Below are 21,703 nucleotides of genomic sequence, written 5' to 3' on the forward strand. Positions count from 1 at the left end.
ATGTTCAGACTTAACAGAGAGCATCTACCTACATGCTACTTGGGTGGAAATGGATTTCTATTGTTTTGCATTGTTTTGAGCAGAGGCAGGTAATAACGTAGGAGTCAGATGTATGACCATGAATAGGAAAGTTTCATTATGATTTCAAATCCTTAAACAAATCTATTTGGGGCACATCTCCAGGGAAGTCCTACAGAAAATGAATTCATTTCTCCTTTAAGCCTCAAGGACAAAAATTTATAAAACTGCAAGCTGACTTTTGCCTTTAGCTCTTTAGGCAACCTCAGTAAGAAATGTGAAAGGGAAACAACTGGCCTTCACCATCTTACAAAATGTAATATGCTTTTTCTCCTGGGCTATTTGAATTAGAGAAGGTATGCATTGCAGAAGATTGAATCTTTATGCATTATGATTCCAAAATATGCATTCTATTGAATTTGCATAAATGCAAATAACTTTTAGGAAAAGATAGTTCCTCTGCAATAAACTCACATAACCATACTATGTTTTCTTGCTTAACATTGCATCACTTATGAAGAGTACAAGTCCTGACATGAGGAAGACCCCCAATAAATGCTTGTGAAATAAATTTCTAGTTGCCTTGGATTAAAAATTAAAAGAAAGACCAAAGATACTAAGATTAAGACAACCAGGATATCACTGACACAAATCTTGAATAAGAATTATGAAAGATTGCCCTGAAATTGGAGAAGACCTCGAGTAACTCCAAGTGCTTAACATACACCCACACCTACCCACCACCCCCATACAAATAATAAAATTATTAAACAAATATTTTCTTTCACCTAGTAAGCAGCTTAACCCTTCTTATCTCCCTCACTTGAAAAATAAGAATATTTGAGATCAGAAACTCAGTTATTCTTTTTTATTTTCCTTCCCTAGTCCCCAGAGCCTAGTCTGTAAACCAAAGCTTATTTAAGTCAACTATATAGTTCCTCTCAGCTTACTCTCCCAGGCTCAAGCCTCTACAGTAGACTTTTGAAGACCACCTGAATGGTCTATTTTTACTATTCCTTCATATAGAAAATAAAAGGCTCCTCTGAGCTATTCTAACCAGGTTACAGAATAATGTTTAACTTGGCAGCATACTTTTTCTGCCTTATCTTAGCCTGTCTCCCATGTGAATGAAGAAATCTTCAAGAGACTGTCCAGGACCGAGTCTGTGGCAATGCTTAGAATAAAATCTCAGAGGATTTGAATTCACATCACTGGTTGCACTAACATGGTTAAAACAAATAAATAAAACTTCAACTTAATCAGTAGCTTAAACAAATCAATTTTAAAGTAGTCTTTAAGGTGATTGCATCATCTCACTCTCCAAGGTTCATATAGAATAAATTTCCTAAATCTCATAGGAGAGACTGTTGGCTTCTCAAGCTAAGCCTAGGGGTACATGCTGTCTTATTTGTGAATATCATTGCCTACAATCTATCAATGTTAAATTCATTCATTGACTTCCAGGGAGGAATAATAGTATCCAACTTCTATTTCTGTTTCCTTATTTATAAGTTTTCCTCTCTTGCATTTGTTGTTATAACTCTTTTCCTCTCACACATACAAATTTTGATATTGTATTAAAGAAGTAACTCTGACAGCAACTATAAGAAAAGTAGAAGCAAAGAATGTATCATATAGAAATGAAAATTTTATATGGATAAAATACTATGTACTATTCCAAGGCTAGTGGCAAAAATACCATCATTCAAGAAGATCTTGACAAAGATAGAGACAACAAGATGAGTGGAATAAAATACCAATCACCATATTCTTCCCTAATGGAATCTATCAAATAATTTATGTTTCTGATTATCGCTTATGTTTATGGCATTTCTTCAAGTTTAAATAGAAGGTAAGCCAGAGGTTAGGATTATACCAATTTCACAAATCACAAAATGAAAGCCTACAGGATCCTTGTGTAAGTGATTCTACACTAAAGAACTGATTTAAAATTTAGATCTTTTAACTGAAAATTCTCATATATATCTGATGGGACAAAAACCTTGTTAAAGAGCTTGAGATGTAGCTCAGTTGAACCAGTGTTTGGCTAGCATATTTGAAATCCTAGATTCAAATCTCAGCGCTCTTTAAGATGGGCATGTGGTACAAATCTTTAATCTCAGCAATCTTGAGATAGTGACAGGAGAATCACAAGCTCAAGATTATTGTTGGCAACATATTGAGTTTGAAGCCAGCTTGAGCTACAGGTATTTGCAAATTTCATCCCTCCAAGGCCCAGGAAACTTCACTGAAGATGAGATAAAAGAGAATGTAAGATCTAGAGAATGGGAAATAGCATTGTAAAATACTGTTTTCTGGATAGGAACTCACAGCAGCAATGGCTACCTGCACAAGACTAAGGGCATTAACAATCCATCATGGATGGAGGAGGGGGGTTCATAAGACTCCACTTCCCCAAAAGTGCTACAGACAGCTGAAGGTTGCAAGACAAGTGGGAGCTATAGTCTTCAGTGCTATGGCCATTGGCACATTGTTTCTACTCAAGTGAATAACTCTCCCAACTCATGTTCATACAGGAAACCCTAATTAAATGCCCCAGGTTACAAAAAGGAACATGCATATGCACATGTAAAAGAAAGAGTCACATTTAGGAAGAAAAAGAAATTTGTTAAGAAAGAAAAGAGAAGAGAAAATAATGCAGGAACATTAATGAAAGAATATTGTGCATAATTGTAAAAATATATAAATAAAATTAAAGATCTACTAAAATCATTCTAAAGCATATTTGCAAAACTGTCTTCTGGACATAGTAGGATTGCTAATCTCATGAACTCTCAGTATCTTTAGTTGCCTACACAATAGCAACATGGTCAACAGTTCCCTAAAATCTCCAAGCCTCAATTTCTTCAGCTATAAATTGGACATAATACAATGTATCTTATCAGATTACTCAGATGATTTATATATAATATACAGAAAACAAATATAACACAATCAATATGAATTGGTCCTTAATAAAGGTAGTAAACAGTGCCTGTAACTTTTTATCATTTCAAAACTCAAATAAGAAATGAATGATAAAGTAATAGAAAGTATAAAGGGTTATAGGTAGGTGACTATTTCTAAGAATCATAAACACAGAATTCATATATATGATAATTCCTAAACCTAAATTACAAAATCCTAGATTCCATGCCTATGTCCCATTTTCTTATGGCTAAAAAATTCATTTTTCCAATATCCCACTTCACGGATCCCAAGAAGTATCCTTGTGCAGAATACCCAATGTAACATGCATTTGTTTAAAAATTAATATCAGATAGTTAAAAAATCTCTGCTGTAGTTATATATTAATTTGCCAATATCACATATGGCCTCATCTCACATGACTCTAAATAGATTCAATTAGTGTATCCCTCAAGAAAAAAACAGATGAACCATGAAGTATATGAGACTATTGACATTTCTTTTAAGAAGGCAAAAACAAAAAGAACTCTCGAGTTATCCACTTTTTCCACATCCAAAAACCACTCTGCTTCCACCTACAGCCTGATGGCTAGAAGAAAATGGACAAAAGAAAAAATATTTGTGTATATCAAGAAAAAACTATCTAACGTCTTTTGTGTGGCACATATAACCAACCTACAGCCCAGGATAGCTATGAATGAGGCCAAACACAAAATTGCAAACTTACTTAAAATTTAGAGGACATTTGTATGATTTTTAATCTCAATTGTACAGTTCTCAGACGTGAACTTTGTATGCAACAGCAACATAGCAGCATGTCAAGAGTTTGGAAACACATAGATTAAAGAATAAATCTGCCTTCTTGGTTCACTTTGAGATGTATGAAAGTACTAATTAAAGAAAGTAACTAGTTGCCACTCATAATACAAGTACAAGATAAATTGGGTATGTAAGAAATATAGTTGGGAATTATTATTTCTACTTAGTCTTTTCATATTTATTAAATGAATAATTCTCAACATGAGTAAATTTGAATGCTCACCTCAGAAGGAAATCTTATCTCTCATGAGAATGCATAATCTTGGCAATACAAATGTTTAAATCTATTTTGAAAACATCCCTAGAAGTATCAACCAACTGACTTTTCTAGAGTGTTTCAAAAAGCAAGCCAGTTAAAAATTGAACTCACAATGCCTTTAATGCATGCACTAAATCTGAACTTGGTATCTCTTCTAACAGAGCCACCTACCACATTGTTTTGTCTTCCTTGTACTTTTGTCCTTAACCTTCCTTGCATCCTGTGCTCTCTTTGATGCATTGGTCATAGTCTGTTGTTTGTGTTTCCACAACATGGTACACTGTTGAGCTTTTATATAACATTAAGGCCTGATAAAGTCTATTTTTCTTCATTTATGAGGGGAACTTGCCATTCTCTGAAACATTTAAAATGTCTGCCAATCCCTTTTGAGCTGCAAACTGTCCAGCATTTTCACTGTTGTAAGAACTATAGGTTGGGAAAGTTAGAAAACCTCATCCCATCGTAATGCTCTAATTTGTAGAATATAAGCTCATTCTCCATGGAGATACACCATTTACTTGTGCTAAGAACTCAGATGCTCAGAGTTTCCATTCTTGATGAGTAGATTCAGTGTCTTCCATTGAAGTGCCCTGCTGAGTGCACTAAAGGAACTAACTGACCAACTCCTTTCTGATATTCTTTTGCTAGTTGAAGGAAATCACATGTAAAGATTCACTACTGTAAAGTACTAAGAACAAATTATATTTTTCACAATAACTTATACAAATCTCAATAAGTAATCTGGGGGTGGGGTTTCACACCATCCCTCTGAAAGTTGAAGCAGAATTCAAGGCTAACCTGTTACACAAAGTGAACTGGGGCCCAGAAAAGGTTATGTAGCAAGACCTTGTGTCAAGAAAAACCACTAAAATTAATAAAGGGATCTGATCTCAAACTAAATATGATATGATTGTATTTATTTCCATTTTAATATAGGGGAAACAAATTCAGCATGCAGTGGTACAAGTGTGCATACCAGCCATGCTTATAGAAGAGGTGGTGAATAAATAGAATGGAATAGATAAATAGAAATAAATAAATAGAATAAATAAATAGAAAGGGCCCTCTGAGAATCTTATTTTTTCTTACCTGGATGCTGGGTACATGGAGTTTGTCTGATGAAAATTCATAGAGCACAACACCTATATATGCACTTTCTTGAATATGTACTTGTTGTACGGCAGTCTCCTCCAAGGTTAAAGCATTCCATCTCAGAAGGAAACTTCCTAAGGCACATGATATAAAAATGGAGGTGAAACTACAGGATACTTCAAGATAGGATGTTTCAGGGAAGTGAAAGACTCTATCCTACCAGAAAGCTCAAGACAGGAAGTCAACACCTTAAAATATCTCCAGTAAGTTTCTGAAACTGATCAGAGTCACTGGGGCCCCTCCCCAAACAGTAAGAAGCAGTAAGAACTTCTCAGAACCAGTCTCAGATAAGTCTATCAGCCTGAAAGAAGCAGAGACAAGTTGAGCTGCCTAGGAGAGTCTCAGACCAACTGAGGCACTTGAAAAGGACACTCTCCAACCTGCTGAATTGCTGATATATTAACAAATCATAGATAATAAACATGTTTTCCAAAATTAAAATGGAAGAAGACATTGCACCCAAAGGGAAAACAATAGGACAAAAAGAGTTATAAATTATAAAGGGAAGAATATGTTTTAAAATGATAACATTTAGTAAAGAGAATAATTATAAAATATAATTGTATCACCTTTAACTGTGAATATTTTATTATTCAAAATTCAGTTTGAGTTTATAGAACTAGACAGGTTTCTCTGAAACACTCCTTATATGTTCACTACACACATTCCTATCAGGCAGTTAGAGTCCTTCATTTACACTTCCAACCCACATTTCTTTGTTTCTGTATTAAAATGTGAGCCCTCATGTCATATAGCAGGTTATTTTTTGAATTTCCACTTCCTAGTGCAGTTGCTGGCACCTTCTGCATAATTAATACATATTTACCAAAGGTTGAATGAAGAATGTTGTCTATTTTATTTCTCCTTTTAAACTTCATTTAGAAGATATTTGTTATGACTCATTTACACCTAGGACTGACTATATGAAGTTCCACTAGGCTCCAGTGGATATTCCCAATCCAGTGGTCACACAGATGGTCCTTGTTAAACCACATGAGTACCACAACAAAACCAAAAGTCAAGAATCTAAGAAAAGAACAAGTAGGGAGGAGGGAGGTTGGCAAGGGTGATAGGGTGATAAGAGCAGGTTGGGAGAGAGAAACGAGAATAGATAATATACATATATGAAATTGTCAAAGTAACTATATAAAAATGGAACTTTATATGCCATCCAACCATTTGACTGATAAAGAAATTTAAAACAAGGAAAACTGTTTGTTCAAGCTGACATAAATGCTCAGAGGAGACACTGCGGGAAAAACTAAAGCCTCCCCATAGCTCTTTTGTAGAGGATGAAGAGACTCTACCATAATAAGGGTGGATGATATACAAGGAATGCCTACCCTTTTCTAAAGAGAAAGGAGGAGTGGATGGGAATGGGTATGGGGATAGTGGAGACTGGGGGTAGAGGCTAGGAAGGGAGGAGAGAGGGAGGGGAAACTGTGATTGGGTTAGAAAAAAATAATTTAATATTTTAAAGAAATTCAAACATGAAAGGTTAAGGTGAAAATAGATAGTTCTTCTGTAATTTGGGCATTCCAGAGCTCAAGATTTTGAGGATGTTGCAGTAGTGGCTTCCTAAAAGGTTTGAAGGACTCATTAAAAGGCTTGGGAAACAACATTAGCTTCTATGATGATCTTGGTAGAAAGGACTCCATCAACTGAATGAGAATAACACCTGATTCCAAGCTGGTTTCATTTTAAATGGCCCTCTAAATCACTAGCTAGCATTGAATGCAAAGAATAATTTCCTATTTTAGTTTCATATTGCATACCTGTTTGCCTATAAACAAAGGATGCTTTTCTGTGAGCCAAATGTCTATCTCCAAAGCACTTCTTGGTAGAATAATCCTGCAAGAACAGGAAATGTAGTAAATATAAGAAGTCATTTTCATTCCCTGTTTCCTAAGCAATGACAAGCACTAGGGAATTGAAATATATGAGATTGTGTACTGAAGAGAGTTCTTAGGGAAAGCAAGCCACACAGGTTGAAAGACTAAAATTTAGAAGGCAGAGTCAATAGAGGTGAGGTGATAAATGGTAGCAAAGAAAACTTTAAAAAAAGCAATTGGAAAGATCTCTCCAGTTACTGTGGGGGGGGCACTGCTTTTAGTCTTCTGCAACTATCATGAAATGTTAGGTCATGTCACTAAGTGTTTTGAGCAACTGTAAAATAGTGAAAAGAAGAAATCTTGGCAGTGTCTTGTAGGAAAATATTAATAAATACAACCCCTTGAACATCTGTCTCTTGAAACTCAGTCCCTACTTCATAGGTTTATTGAGTTGTGCCACAGGGTAAACCTTGGTCCTACAATGAACACTGTTTTCCAAGAATCCCTTGAAAAACTATATTTGCTATGAATATGGAGCTTCATGTGATGACTATCTGCTACTTCCCTACTTGGGGATGCATGGCTATAGTTGAGTATGGTTGTAAAATATCAGTGTGCTCAAGCCATTACTTGGGGCATCTCTTCCTTCAGAGGCTCTTCACAGTTAAAGTACTGTGCAGAATAAGTGCTCACTAAAGGTAACAGGCATCACAGTTGGAAAACATATATTTGTTAGGGTATCATGTACCTACCAAGGAATATACAAAGTGGTCAGATGCTGGTTTGAGACACAGAATCTCTCCAGGCTGGGAATCCAATATCTGAGGATACATGGGTCTCTTAACATCTGGCATCTTTGAAGGAGCAGGCCAAGTGGCTGAGTATTTCATAGTGCGGAAACACCAGTAATTAGTCTTCTATTTGCTGTGGACATGCCCAGAAGTCCTGCCTGCAAGGAGATATAAGATTCTTTTCACAAACTCAAACTCTTCATAAACTTCAGAGTTGTGACCCCTCTAAAATGTCCTAGTCAGATGAGTGTCTGTGTGCCTAATCCTTTTCCATGGACATCCTATCCCAGCGCTGCCTGGAATGTTGGCATATGGAGAGTGAGCTGTTTTTTTGTCATCAACAATGTCTGAGAGAGTGGGAGAGAGCCAAAACTGCAATTATCATGACTCTTTAAGTACACTAAGATAAATAATTCCATGCAAACTGCATCTTGTAATGATCTGGCAAAATGCTACAGCAGTGACATATACATGTGTATATCTATTCCTACTCATGACTGATGGTAATTCATTGATTATGATGTCAACACTACAATATGCTATCTACAAAACACAATATAGTCTTTTTTCTTTTCCCCAAACTCATCTCTTTTGGACAGCTTTCCTCTCTAAACAAAATCAAAAGCAATAAACACACCACCTGGAAACCATGTTTCATTCTTCCCCTATCAGCATGGCCTTAATCCAAGACATTATATCATCTGGCCGCCTTCCAAAGCTTCTGTCCACCCATTGTATGGTTGCATCACTCTAGGAATGCTATTTGCTTTCACTGGGAATCCTGCCTCTAGGCTGCCAGTTTGTCTACTTTCCAAAGATTTCTCAAATGATATGAATATTGAGATTCAATAGACAACTGGAGGGAAAATAAAAGATGAGAGTCTGCTATAAAGAGACTTAATTGATGAAGCCCATATCAAAGGAGCCAAATGGAACCAGATCTCCATATTCATTGTGTGTATATCTACACAACTGGGATACCTGAAAAAATCCAAAATGTCAGTTCTGTCACTTATTCATCAATAGCATTGCTAGGGGAACATTTTATCAACGAAATTCTTTTTTGCCTTTTTTTAACTTTATTTTTTATTTGAATTAGAAAGAAGATTGTTTTACATGTCAATCCCAGTTCCCACTTCCTCCCCTCTTACCTACCACCCCTCCAACTAATACCCTACCTATCACATATACTTTCTGCTCTCCAGGGAGGGTAAGGCCTTCCAAAGGGGGTCATCAGAGTCTATCATATCCTTTGGTATAGGGCCTAGGCCAACCCCGTGTGTCTTGGCTCAGGGAGTATCCCTCTATGTGGAATGGGCTCCCAATGTCCAGCCCTATGCTAGGGATAAGTACTGAACTACTACTATAGAAGGTCCCGTAGATTTCTGAGGTTGCCTCACTGAAACCCATGTTCCTGGGGTCTGGATGAGTCCCATGCTGGTATCCCAGCTATCAATCTAGGGACCAAGAGCTCCTCGTTGTTCAGGTCAGCTGTTTCTCTGGGTTTCACCAGCTTGGTCTGGGCCCCTGTGCATATCACTCATCCTTCTCTGCAAATGGATTCCAGTTGAGTACAGTGATTAGTTGTGGGTGTCTGCTTCTACTTCCACCAGCTGCTGGATGAAGGCTATAGGATGGCATATAAGTCAGTCATCAATCTCATTATCAGGGGAAGTCATTTAAGGTAGCCTCTCCTCTGTTGCTTAGATTGTTAGCTGGTGTCATTTTTGTAGATCTCCAGACATTTCCCTAGTGCCTGATTTCTCTGTAAACCTAAAATGTCTCCCTCTATTATGGTATCTCCTTTCTTGTTTTCTTCTATTCTTCCCCCGACTCAACTTTCTGCTCCCTCATGTCCTCCTCACCCCACCTCTTCTCCCCTTCTCATTCTCCTAGCACCCTTCTCCCTCCGCCCGTGTTCCCAATTTGCTCAGGAGATCTTGTCCCTTCCCCTTACTCCAGGTGACCATGTATGTCTCTCTTAGGGTCCTCCTTGTTTACTAGCTTCTCTGGCAGTGTGGATTGTAGGCCGTTAATCCTTTACTCTATGTCTAAAATCCACATATGAGTAAGTACATACCATGTTTGTCTTTTGTGATTGGGTTACCTCACTCAGAATGGTTTCTTCTAGTTCCATCCATTTTACTGCAAATTTCAAGATTCCATTGTTTTTTTCTGCTGAGTAGTACTCCATTGTATAAATGTACCACATTTTTTTCTATCCATTCTTCAGTTGAGGGGCATCTAGGTTGCTTCCAGGTTCTGGCTATTACAAATAGTGCTGCTATGAACATCTCAACTAAATTCTTACTGTTCTATTTTAATTGTTCCAATTGCAAAACAGAAGTGATGTATACTATCTATGACAGGAAAACACACAGAAAATAATATCTCTCCCAGGTGTCTTTGCTATTATAATTATATATCTAGATACATAGAAAGGTTTTGTCTCCTCATCCAGAAACTGTGAAGGAAGTGGAACATAAAACTTTTCTTTGGCAGCACATTTTTCCAGCGCCTCTAATGAATGCCATTTTGGTTGAGTTCTGTCTAATCTGAAGATGTGCTGGTGGCTTGCTGTAGATCTGGGGTGAGAAAATCTTGAGGGAATATTAGGATACCACAGGAAAGTCAAAGAGAACAGATTTTACAAATGACCATTTAAAGGATTTTTATTACAATGGATAATCTCATGATCTAGGAATCACACATATATAGTCATGGCTGCTCTTAAAGTTGAAAAGACAAGAACATCTACCACCTGATGGGAACTTTGGTTTTCAGTAGACATAACCAGTTCACAATGGAATGTGAGGGAAGGAGCTAGAGGAATACAAATCTTGAGTCATTTTCCTCCTCCTCATCTTAGCTTATCCTGGAGCTCCCACTGGTTGAACTAGACAATCAACTAGACATTAACTGGCAAGAGAAGCCATAGAGGCAGTCTATGAAACATAATGTGCTAGGACATAGAAGGAAAAATAGAATGTAGAGCAGGAGTGGCAAATAGAAAAGATCTGGCCCACTACTCAAATAGCTTACTGACAAGGGGTATAACTTTTATGCAATTGATAATAGGAAAAGCCCAATTCCAACCTGAAGCTCACAGAATCCTGTGTCCATCTCTAGTTTTCATAGCTCTGCACTCATAATAATGGGAGTAAGAACCTTCATGCTTCTATAACAAAACAATCATTTGGTGATTCTCTTGAAACTATGAAGAGTAACTTTTTCATGTTCACCTTTGTCTAAGGCAGTGGTTCTCAACCTGTGGGTTGTAACCCCTTTGGTAAACCTATATCTCCATAAAAGCTAAATTGTATTTACATTATGACTCATAACAGTAGCAAATTACAGTTATAAAGTAGCAATGAAAATAATTTTATGGAAAAATTTTATGGTTGGGGGGTCACCACAACATGAGTAACTGTATACTAAAGGTTGCAGCATTAGGAATGTTGAGACCCACTGGTTTAAGGTAACAGACACCATTTAAAGCCTTGATTTATGCTGAGAGTAAGAAAAGTCTCTCACTCCAAAAGTGAATGGTATGGGTAAAAGATTTGGTGTTCTTGCTTTTAGTTGTCATGCCTATAGTCATGCCATGTTCTGAATAGTGATCAAATATGCTGTTTCACAGATCCATGTTTACTATATATGCCCCTTCCCATTAAAAGATGAAGGCATCATCAAAGATTGAATTTTTTATAAAGAAGCCATTTGATGGAGAACAACAACTTCCTGTAGCATTGTACAAGTGTTGCTTGTGTGGAAGAAATACCACTGTCACCCTCCTACCCTTGAGACCCCAAGGAGGGACTTTCCAAAAACACAAACTCAAAACAACTGTTGGAACCCCAAATGCAGGTCTTTCTCCTTTTTATCTTATTTTAGTGTGGCCATGAAATATGAATCAGATTGTAGAAACTAAAGTCCCATATCAGCTTTAATGAAATCCAATTTCATTACTTATGAAATAGTTGACAGCAATGTAGTCTTGTTTACTTGCCACTGTTATTGATGTGCTACCAGATTTTATAGGAAAATAACCCTTTCAAAGAAGTTAATGTAATTTTAAAAGCCCTTTAAAATATGCCACAATAATCACAGATCCATATTAGTTAAAGACCTCAAAGATACTCTGTCCTTTATAAATGTAGTCCCCCTTGCCTGGGAACAAACTGTCAAAAAGACCACATTTTCAAAAGAAAGATGAGCTTAAGACAAGCCAGAATGATAACAGATTTTTTGGAGTCCAGATAGTTCTTTCAGACTTTTCTTTAGCTGCTTGGTTTGTGATTATATACTTTCTGAATACTAAAAAGATGTTGGTGTTAGAATAATAACTTACAACCCCAGCAATGCAATGGAATCACTATAGTAGATACATTTTAAAGCCAACCATGGACTTCACTCCAACAATCTCCCTGTCTCTGAGAGGTGAGACCCTGAAGTCCTACAAATGATGTGCTCTCACAACTCATTGACTCCAGCTGAATGGACCAAAAATGAATAGTTGATTCAGGGAAATCAACTCTGAATCTAAATTGGCAACAAACCTGTGTTTTACAGTAGAATCAGTACAGAAAATTGCCAGAAGAAATTCAGAACTTGACAAAAAACTACCATTTAGAAACAAATATGATATGTCATACATAAACTTACCAAGGCATTCAACATTGAAGGGAAAGAGAAGCATGAGGCTAATTAATTACAGAGACTAAAAGTTATAAAATAGCATGCAATCCCAAAGGGACACTTGGGTACAGACATCAGAGGTCTACCTTCACTTATATTGACTTTCTGGGTCCTTTTACCCATCACTACTAAAGTCTCAAGGAATACCCTATTCATAATACCATGTAGATAACCTTGTATCCACCCAAGAAATATTCACCTTTAGCTTAATACATTTTAGATTTTACCTAGATTAGTGGTTCTCAACCTTCCTAATGTTGCAACCCTTTTACCATAGTTCCTTATGTTGTGATGATACCCAACCATAAAATCATTTCCATTGCTAATTCATAATTGTAATTTTGCTACTGTTATGAATCATGATGTAAATATCTGATATTCAGGATATCAGATATACAATGCCTTTGAAAGGGTCCTTCACTCAGAAAATATCACACTTCACAGGTTGAGAATTGCTGACCTAGATGATCTGAGAAAACATTAACTCCGGAAGACCCCCCCCCAAAAAAAAGAATATCAATATCAGGGCTCTAGTTTCTAAAAAGTAGTGTCATATAGGAGAAAGAGTTCACTTGGGTAACAAATATCTAGACAGAGTGCATCAAAGGAATCTTCCTATGAAAAGATTGACAAACATTTAGCAGAAGGTGAGTTACACAACGTAATTCCTTGGCACTGAACAGGGGATATGTCAGGAGAAGGATTCCTTCACAGGACTCACTTCCTCCTTGTTCCACCTCTGCATATATATGAGCATGTACAAACACTCAAAAAAAGAAAGAAAGAAATGGGGAGATTAAGTGTAGAATAGAGGGAAGAAGGAAAGGGGGAGAAAGAAATAACAATGTCCTAGTTGCTAATGATATGAATATCACAGAAATGGTGTTGGTTAAATACCTTCCTCTGTCCTACTAATTGAGAGAACTGAAACTTTAAGTTTAAGCCATTTGCATGCTAACCGATTGTACCACTGGAGCATGCTAACCCATTTGCTTGAAGTCACATAGATGATAATAGTACACCTCAAATTTAAACAGGTCTATCTGATTCCAAAACCTTATGCTTTGTAGTACTCTTCTCTATCACACATCAATTGACCTGCTGCATGATCTCCATGCAAAATGCCTGGGCATTTCAACACACGAATAGTGTACTTTTCAATAGTCACATTTTGGATCACTTTGCACCAGTTTTCCACCTTGGTCCTATTCATACTACTTTTCTTATGCCTTCAGATCTCATTGGTCTGCAACAGAATCAGAAGAGGAGAATTGGGACATAGAATTCATTGGAAAAAACCTGTTGACACCGCTCTGTAGGCAAAAACAATGAAAGATGCTATGATGTTTTTCAGCAGTCCAGTCCCCTGAAATCTGGTATTTTCAGTAGACTGCAGTTTTATGAGAATTGCCTGTGTCTTCCAGAGCATATCAGCTAAGATGTATGAGCCAAAACCTCCTAGGGATTTTTCATCACTTGTTTATTGTGTCTGGATCTACTCGAATGAGTTTATTATAAACAGGATGGAGTGATGGGTTTTTTCTCCTGAATTGAGGCTTAAGTTTGTTTAAAATATTGTTTTTAGCTTCAGTATAACTATAAATGGCATTTATACCAATTGCGCTATTAATGGGTAAAAGGTGCAGAATTTTTAAGGGAGTCTAACCTGATTTAATATAATTATGAAACTTAATAACAATCAGACAACTTTGGTAGAAGAGTACAAGAAACAGCTGTTTATTTACTAATGTATAATACCCAAACCTATCCCATCACACACACAATTCCCCTTCAAAAGCTGAGAAAACAAAATGTCCCCAGAGTGTTGTGCTTATGGTATTAGCTAGCTAACCTCCACTTTCCTCCAGGACCCTTCACTTTTGCTTTACAAGTCTCAATCTCATCCATCAAATTTGTCTCATTAAACATTCAAACTTTCCTTTTCACTTGAATTCCAAAACCAGAACTACTCTAAGGCTGACACCAGTGGACTGGGCCTTTTAAGCATAAAATCTATGAAATCATATTGAATTTCACCTTTGCCATTCTTTCTTACATACCCCCAGTGACCTCCTCTCATATTGCCATTGTTCACACCATGAAAGACTGATTGGTAATTAGTTAAAATCTTTGCAAGGTACTAGATTTGGCAATGGGTCCACAAAATTTGATTGCTTAACACAAAGGGGCTTCCTGAAGCTTCTCAAGGCAAATGACATAGACACTGATCTAATCTACTGATGAGCTACATAAACAAGAACATTATTGCTTGGTCCTTATCCCCAAATCACCACAAATTCCTACCTACTTTTCAAGGCCAACTTAAAATGTTACCCATTCTGTGAGCCTCCAAGATTCTGCAGACAGAGTTAGAGGCTCCACTGTCAATGCTCCTAGGGATGTTTATGATATTATAGTGTGTTTAAGTCATTGAACAAGATGTCCCAGCAAGGAGGTAGCTTTCCAAACATCAGAATTACAACTTCTTCATCTGATCATCAGTGTTCATTGTACTACAGTGAAGTCTTTAATATATATATATATATATATATATATATATATGTATTAGGATTTTTTCTAGATGGTAACTTTTTCCAATAAAAAATATCCTCTGGCAATAGTTTAGGAAAGAATAAACATCTCAGTGCCCACAAAAGAGATAGAAGTTAGTTTGAATTCTGGCTCTAATACTTCATAAATGAATTACATGGGATCCATATTATGGAGAATCCACTTCCTTATTTGCTTAGAATTTCTACTAAAAGCCATAGTTAAGTATGGTTTCTAGGATATTATGGCACTATATTCAGAAAACTAAGAAAAACATAAAAATGATTTTTAAAGAGGCAAATAAAAATAAATAGTAAAATAAAAAGATCAAATGTAATGAAAGCTTTCATTTTGTGACTCTGTAATTACATTTCTGACCTTAATAACTCATAGTACAACTTCCATATTCTTATGATATATTAAGCATTAGATCCTGGTAATATCATTGAATGAAAACACACTCTCTGCAGTCTGCAATGAATATTTCATGCTTTGTTAGTGATGGGACTTCAGTAATAAGGACCATTTTCCAGTAATAATAATACAAGCTCAAACTTGACTAGGATTTCCCAACTTTGATTGTGGTAGTAATTTCAATAAACATATACTCCTATATACAACAAGCTGCTATTTGGTCAACCTTCCACCTCACATACATATCATAGTTACTTACAATTTCATTTTGGTTCCAAACAAGACAGATAGAAGGACCTTCCCAATTCTGTGGTCTATACTTTGGAGAGGAAAGGTGCTGACCACACCCTAGGAACTTGGGTAAATAATCAACCCACTCCTACATTTCAAGTGAGATATTAGAGAGTTTCAATGTGACTGTCATTTCCTCTACTGGCAGAGAACGATAAATGAAACATACGTTCCTATTATCTGCTCACCTTTCAAAGTGATGGATTGCCTGAATGGGAAGGGATATTGCTCCTGGGCTTCAGAGAATTATAGAGATCTCTTCATGAATGTTAATATCAAATGGGAGGGTAAAAATGCCATAGAAAAGGCAAGAACTATTTGTAATTCTTTCTCCCTTTGTTTTGTGTTCCACAAATAAGCAATGTCTTTTGCTTTCTGTCATTTTTCATATTTTTTGAAAGTAGTAATATCATCATTTCTTTACTAGTGACAACACTGGCCATAATTTTGGGCTGAAAAGTAGAATCTTGTGCTTCAAACAGTGCTTCTAGGTGTCTGAACATTAGCACTCTACTATGACTTAATGTTGATAATGATTTGCCAGTAAAAGGTTACTTCATCTGAAAGCTTTTTCAGAGACGGCCTATGATCGTTAATACTAATAACAGGACTCTAATTGCCTAAAATGCTCTGGCAACTGGGTGCTTCCAGAAAGCAATTAATGATTTGCATGAAACCCCACTTTACCACTTGCAGTTCAAAATCTGATAAATTTTAACCTTAATGAATGTCTTTATCATCTAAAGTCTAGGAAAAGTGCCCTGAAATCTTCATAGCAAAGGGGACTGTTCTTAAGATGAAGATGGGGAGGTGTAATATGTGAATAATTAGCTTTAATGGATATGACCCAGGACTAGTCCCTAGATGTTGTTTCATTAGCAAAATCTCTTACTGGCCATTGGCCTCTGTATCTTCTAAGTCATGGCCAAGGCAATTCCCATCATTTTGGTTCACTAAGACAGGGTTTATAGTAGGAGGGAAACACAATGCCACTTTGTGAACAAGACTTAGAATTCAACCTTTTAGAGAAAAATAAAGTGCAGCATTTGAGAGCAGTATTTTATATTTTGTGGTGCTAGAGAATTGGCTATGCTAATGCTATGAGCCACTGAGTAATGTTCCCCCCAAAAGAGATGTTTGAAGGAAGACATGGGGTGCTTTTATAACATATATTTGTACCATATATGTCTAGTCCAGCTGACTAATCTGGTTCATACCTGAAAAGGGGAGTGTGGATTGAAGAAAGAAACAGACTAAAGACAAAAATTAGAGTCAGGAGGGCATCCAATGAATACTGTGACTTACACCAAGTATATTTCTCAAAGTTCTTATGTACTGTAATCAAAAGGTGGGAGAAGATGAGTCTATCACAAGATCCAGAAATTGCACTCCTAGGCATATACCCCAAACAAGCACATTCATATAACAAAGACATCTGTTCAACTATGCTCATAGCAGCATTATTTGTAATAGCCAGAAACTGGAAGCAGCCTAGATGCCCCTCAACTGAAGAATGGATAGAGAAAATTACACAATGGAGTACTACTCAGCAGAACAAAACATTGGAATCTTGAAATTTGCAGGAAAATGGATGCAACTCGAAGAAACCATTCTGAGCGAGGTAACCCAATCACAAAAAGACAAACATGATATGCACTCACTCATATGTGGACCTGCTTTATGATACATAGTAGTGACCGTGCTTTATCAGAGCTGTTTTTAATGATGTTGCTCAGAATGGTTTCCTTCCAGATGTTGATTGAGAAGCTAATTTTTAAAAAAAATGGTGCCAGGTACCACAAGAGTAGCAGAACGGTGCTGTTTTCTGGGATTCTGTTTTTTTTTACTTTTTTTAAAATGGAGTGTGCTGGATGTCTCTACAATTTTGTTCAAATGACTACAGAACCTGGAAAAGATGTTGCTACTATTGATGCATAACATACTGCCTTATTGGTCTTTTAATATAAATATAAATATAAATATAAATATAAATATAAATATAAATATAAATATAAATATAAATATAAATATATACAATTTGAATTTTTGGAAACTTTAGATGTGCTATCAACTTTGGAAAAAAGTATCCCAGTTTACTGTGTTGAGTTGGAATTGTACAGAAATTAACAGCCATATTGGTCTAGAAATGTTGAACTTAATTTTTTTTCCATTTGTACAGGGATAACGCACTGTATTAAGTATGTAAGGTCTTAAAAAAAAGAAGGGATTTTGAGAGCCCATCCCATGTGAAGGGATGCTCTCTTGGCCTGGACACATGGGAAAAGGCCTAGGCCTGGCCCAGGATTATGTGGTAGACTTTGGGGAGCCCCCTTTGAGGGCCTTACCCTGGTGAGTGGAGGGGGGAATGGCTAGGGGCAGGTGGGACGCTGGGGAGAGGGGAGGGAGAGTGAGAAGGGATTGACATGTGAAACAAGCTTGTTCCTAATTTGAACTAATAAAAGAATAAAAAAAAAGTTGGGAGAAGGCAAAAGATTTCATTACCAATGATACAAGGAACAAACAGACATAATTATCTCTTCGATACCCAAAACATCAAATAGTTACACCCTGAACTAATTATTCTGTTGTTTAAGCAAGACATCCAGTGGCCACACCTTAGGCCAAACATCCTCCAGTAGTCACACCTTAGGCCAGACATCTTGTTGTATAATCTTGAAAGAGCAAGAATAGGTTTAAACTCTCTGCCCTTAAGTCAAGATAGAATGGAGTCAATTCTGTGGGCTCCTGCACATATATCCTTGATTTCTGCCCAGCCACACTTCACCTCAACTAACATGAGCGACTATGAATTTTCAGTCATCAAGGCACATTTTGCAATATGCCTAAAAGTCTGCTAAGATCATTAAAACTACAAACCAGATCAGCCACCTCCCCCACAATGCTGATCTAGGAATGCTTAGAGTCAGAACCCAGAGTTCCAAACAATTGGACAACATGAAGGGAATAAGAGTCTTTGGAATGTTCAGCCCTAAATGGGATATTGATATCATACTCTTCCCCTCAAGGCTCACGAATATAATGGAAGAGCAGGGAGGAAAATTTGTAAGAACTAGGTGTGGTGGATGATTCCAAGGAAACAGAGTTTTCTGGACAGATTAGGGCAGATACATGTGTGAACTCATAGAAACTATGACAGCATACATAAAACCCGCACAAACTCAAACCAGACAAAATCTTACCATGGAGGCTTAAAAGTGACATTAAGTCTCACCTCTAATCAAAAAGCTATTCATAATTGATAGCTGCTGGGAAAGGGACAATCCTTTTTCTCCAATGGAGTAACACTGGCTGTATCAATCAAATCTGGCCAACACAAAGCAGACTCCATGTGTTTGTTTGTTTTGAGAAAGAAAAAGAACATGAAATTGGATGTTAGGGATGTAGGGGATGATCTAGGAAAAGGGAAAAGAATATGACAAAAATATAATGTATGAAAGTCTCAAAGAACAAAGCATTGTTTTTTTAAAAAGCCTATAGACTAAAATTTAGTAAAAGCATGTTTTTCAGAGAATAATCCTGAGTAATTTCAATCTAACTTGATTGATAAGACAAATACAAATACTCTAAGTGAATACATAGAAAAACATTCTTGGCCTTAAAAGAGTACCATTTATTTGCTATGAGCTAAAATTCTCAAGATTTTTACACACAATTCAGTCTAAGAACAATCTGTTATGCAATCATTTGAAATCCCTGCTCAGGGTGCATCAGGGGTGCCCACAACAGCTGATCTGGAAGAATGCTCAAGAATAAGAAAATAAAAACAATAGGAGAACATTCCCAGTTGGATTATCAACTTCAGACTCATTCATGTGCAAGATCAAATTGTGCCTTTGGAAATGTTTCACGTTTCAGATTTCACCTCTGAAACTGTGCAGAAGATGCTACATGCATTATTTTAAACAGTCAATCAAGTTTTTTGACTTTCCAGACAGAAAGAGCCAAGCCAATGTGACACTATCAATTCCTTATGAGAAGCCAGAGGTAGAGAATTCCCAGTTCCTCAATTTTCAACCAATGCTAACTATATATATATATATATATATATATATATATATATATATTCCTGAATCTAGTGTATACTGACAGATGAGCCACTATTTGAATGACCATTCACACTGGTTGTCTACAAGAACTGGAAGCTGATGTCTACATAATGAAGGATCTAATTCACAAGAACAGCTAGCTCACCACATTAAAAATTAAAAATGCCAGTCTATTGCATCAACCTAAATTAAGCTTTAGTAAATGTTCAGACTTAGATGAATCATCTGCTGGAGCTGAAGAAAGATTTTGTAATATATGATCAGGAGTGAACTTGAATTGCTTATCTTGCACTCATTTTAAGGACTTTCTAGTCTTTGGCATGCTATATTGGGACTTTTAATATATGTTTCATAGTGTTTAATCAATGGCTATTCAATATGATGTCACATTTCTGTGAATATTTAGAATGTTTTTGTTCTTTTTGATAAAGTCTCATTGTGGTGGCTTGAAAAAAACTGGTCCCCAAAGGGAGTGGCATTATTAGGAGGTGTGGCCTTGTTGGAGTAGGCATGTCCTTGTTGGAAAAAGTGTGTCACTGTGGAGGTAGGCTTTGAGGTGTCGTATCTGCTCAAGCCAAGCCCAGTGAGACAGACTACTTCCTGTTGCCTGTGAGTCAAGATATAAGAACACTCAGTTCCTTCTGCCTGAATAGTACCTTGCTTCATGCCATGATAACAATGGATTAAACCTCTGAACTGTAATCCAGCCACCACAATTAAATATTTTTCTCATAATTGTTTCCATGGGCATGATGTCTCTTCCCAGCTATAGGAACCCTAATTAAGACACTCCTATTTTTCAATTTGCCCCTTAATTGGATATGTAACTAAGGATGTCCTGGAAATTCTGATCCTCTGCCTCCACCTCCTGATTGTAAGAATTAGACTAGATGTGTGTGCCACCACACCTGTTTCATGCAGTGCTGGGTACTGAACCCAGGACTCTGTACATGCTAAACAAGTACTCTACTGACCGAATGACATCACAAGCCTGTGCATACTCAAAATATGTCTTACCATTGTCACCTGGGTTCACAGATGCTTACTTTGTTCCTTTCATGACCTATAAGCTCCCATCAAACCAGTATTCCCAACACTTCAGTTCAGGAATTCTGAATGCTTTGTCATGTCTTCCACTGAGCAGGTTGGTGACCAACCATTTTCCTGGTGTTTCTGACTCTAAACACACTCAATTAAAATGAAATATATCCCAACAGAGCATGGTAAAGAATACCCTATTCAATGTCATAGTGTTGTACTTAGAAAGTATATGACAGTTTAATTACTTTGAGGCAAAACTGTAACCAAGGTGACATAATGGAATGGGAAGGATCCTGGAATGCAACTTTTCCATATTTCACATCATGTACTGTTTTTAGTTACAGTGTTTCCACACAGCTTGTGGAGAAACAATTCCACACACATAGACATTCAAACTCAATGGACATTTGCTTTTCAAGTAAGAAAAACAAATGCCAAGGAATTTGCCTTCTCCTTTTTGTTTATTATGAAGCATCATACACATACACATGCCTATGCAACACTACATTTATTCTCTCCTCTATCCCTACTTTTTCTTTCCTGCATTCCCACCTATCCAAGAAAGTACAGTCTATCCTGTAGCATGATAATTAAAACCCCAGAGACAGACACTGAGGTTTAAATTTCAAGATGAAGACCAGAGAAGCAAAGTAGCCAAGCCAATAGATCTTACCCCTACCATGCTTAAATGGCAGTCTTGTCTTCATGAATCTTCAGAGGCAAAAATTAATTCCTGTCTTAATTCCTGTCTCCTCCTCCTTATATTCCCTTCTCCACCCAACCATATCCTCCTATCTCCAGCTCCCTAGTGCTGGCATTAAAGGCATGTGACCCCAAGTGCTG

At 36.9% G+C, this 21,703-nt stretch overlaps 1 long non-coding RNA gene across 4 annotated transcripts in view; it reads right to left on the minus strand.

Annotated features, from left to right (window-relative positions):
- The window catches only part of LOC107978163, a 236,107-nt gene that overhangs the window by 132,737 nt on the left and 81,667 nt on the right, over positions 1-21,703 (minus strand). For 3 of the 4 annotated variants that reach the window (XR_004771440.1, XR_003488343.2, XR_003488342.2), the window contains 3 exons: positions 7,761-7,957; positions 6,952-7,027; positions 5,114-5,250 (listed from right to left, as the gene is read on the minus strand). This is a non-coding gene — a long non-coding RNA (uncharacterized LOC107978163). Of the gene's footprint in view, positions 1-5,113; positions 5,251-6,951; positions 7,028-7,760; positions 7,958-9,879; positions 9,931-21,703 lie in introns of those variants that run through there. The other variant, XR_004771441.1, reaches the window with a different exon arrangement.

This window comes from Cricetulus griseus, chromosome X (assembly GCF_003668045.3).
Source record: "Cricetulus griseus strain 17A/GY chromosome X, alternate assembly CriGri-PICRH-1.0, whole genome shotgun sequence".
Taxonomy (NCBI): Eukaryota; Metazoa; Chordata; class Mammalia; order Rodentia; family Cricetidae; genus Cricetulus; species Cricetulus griseus.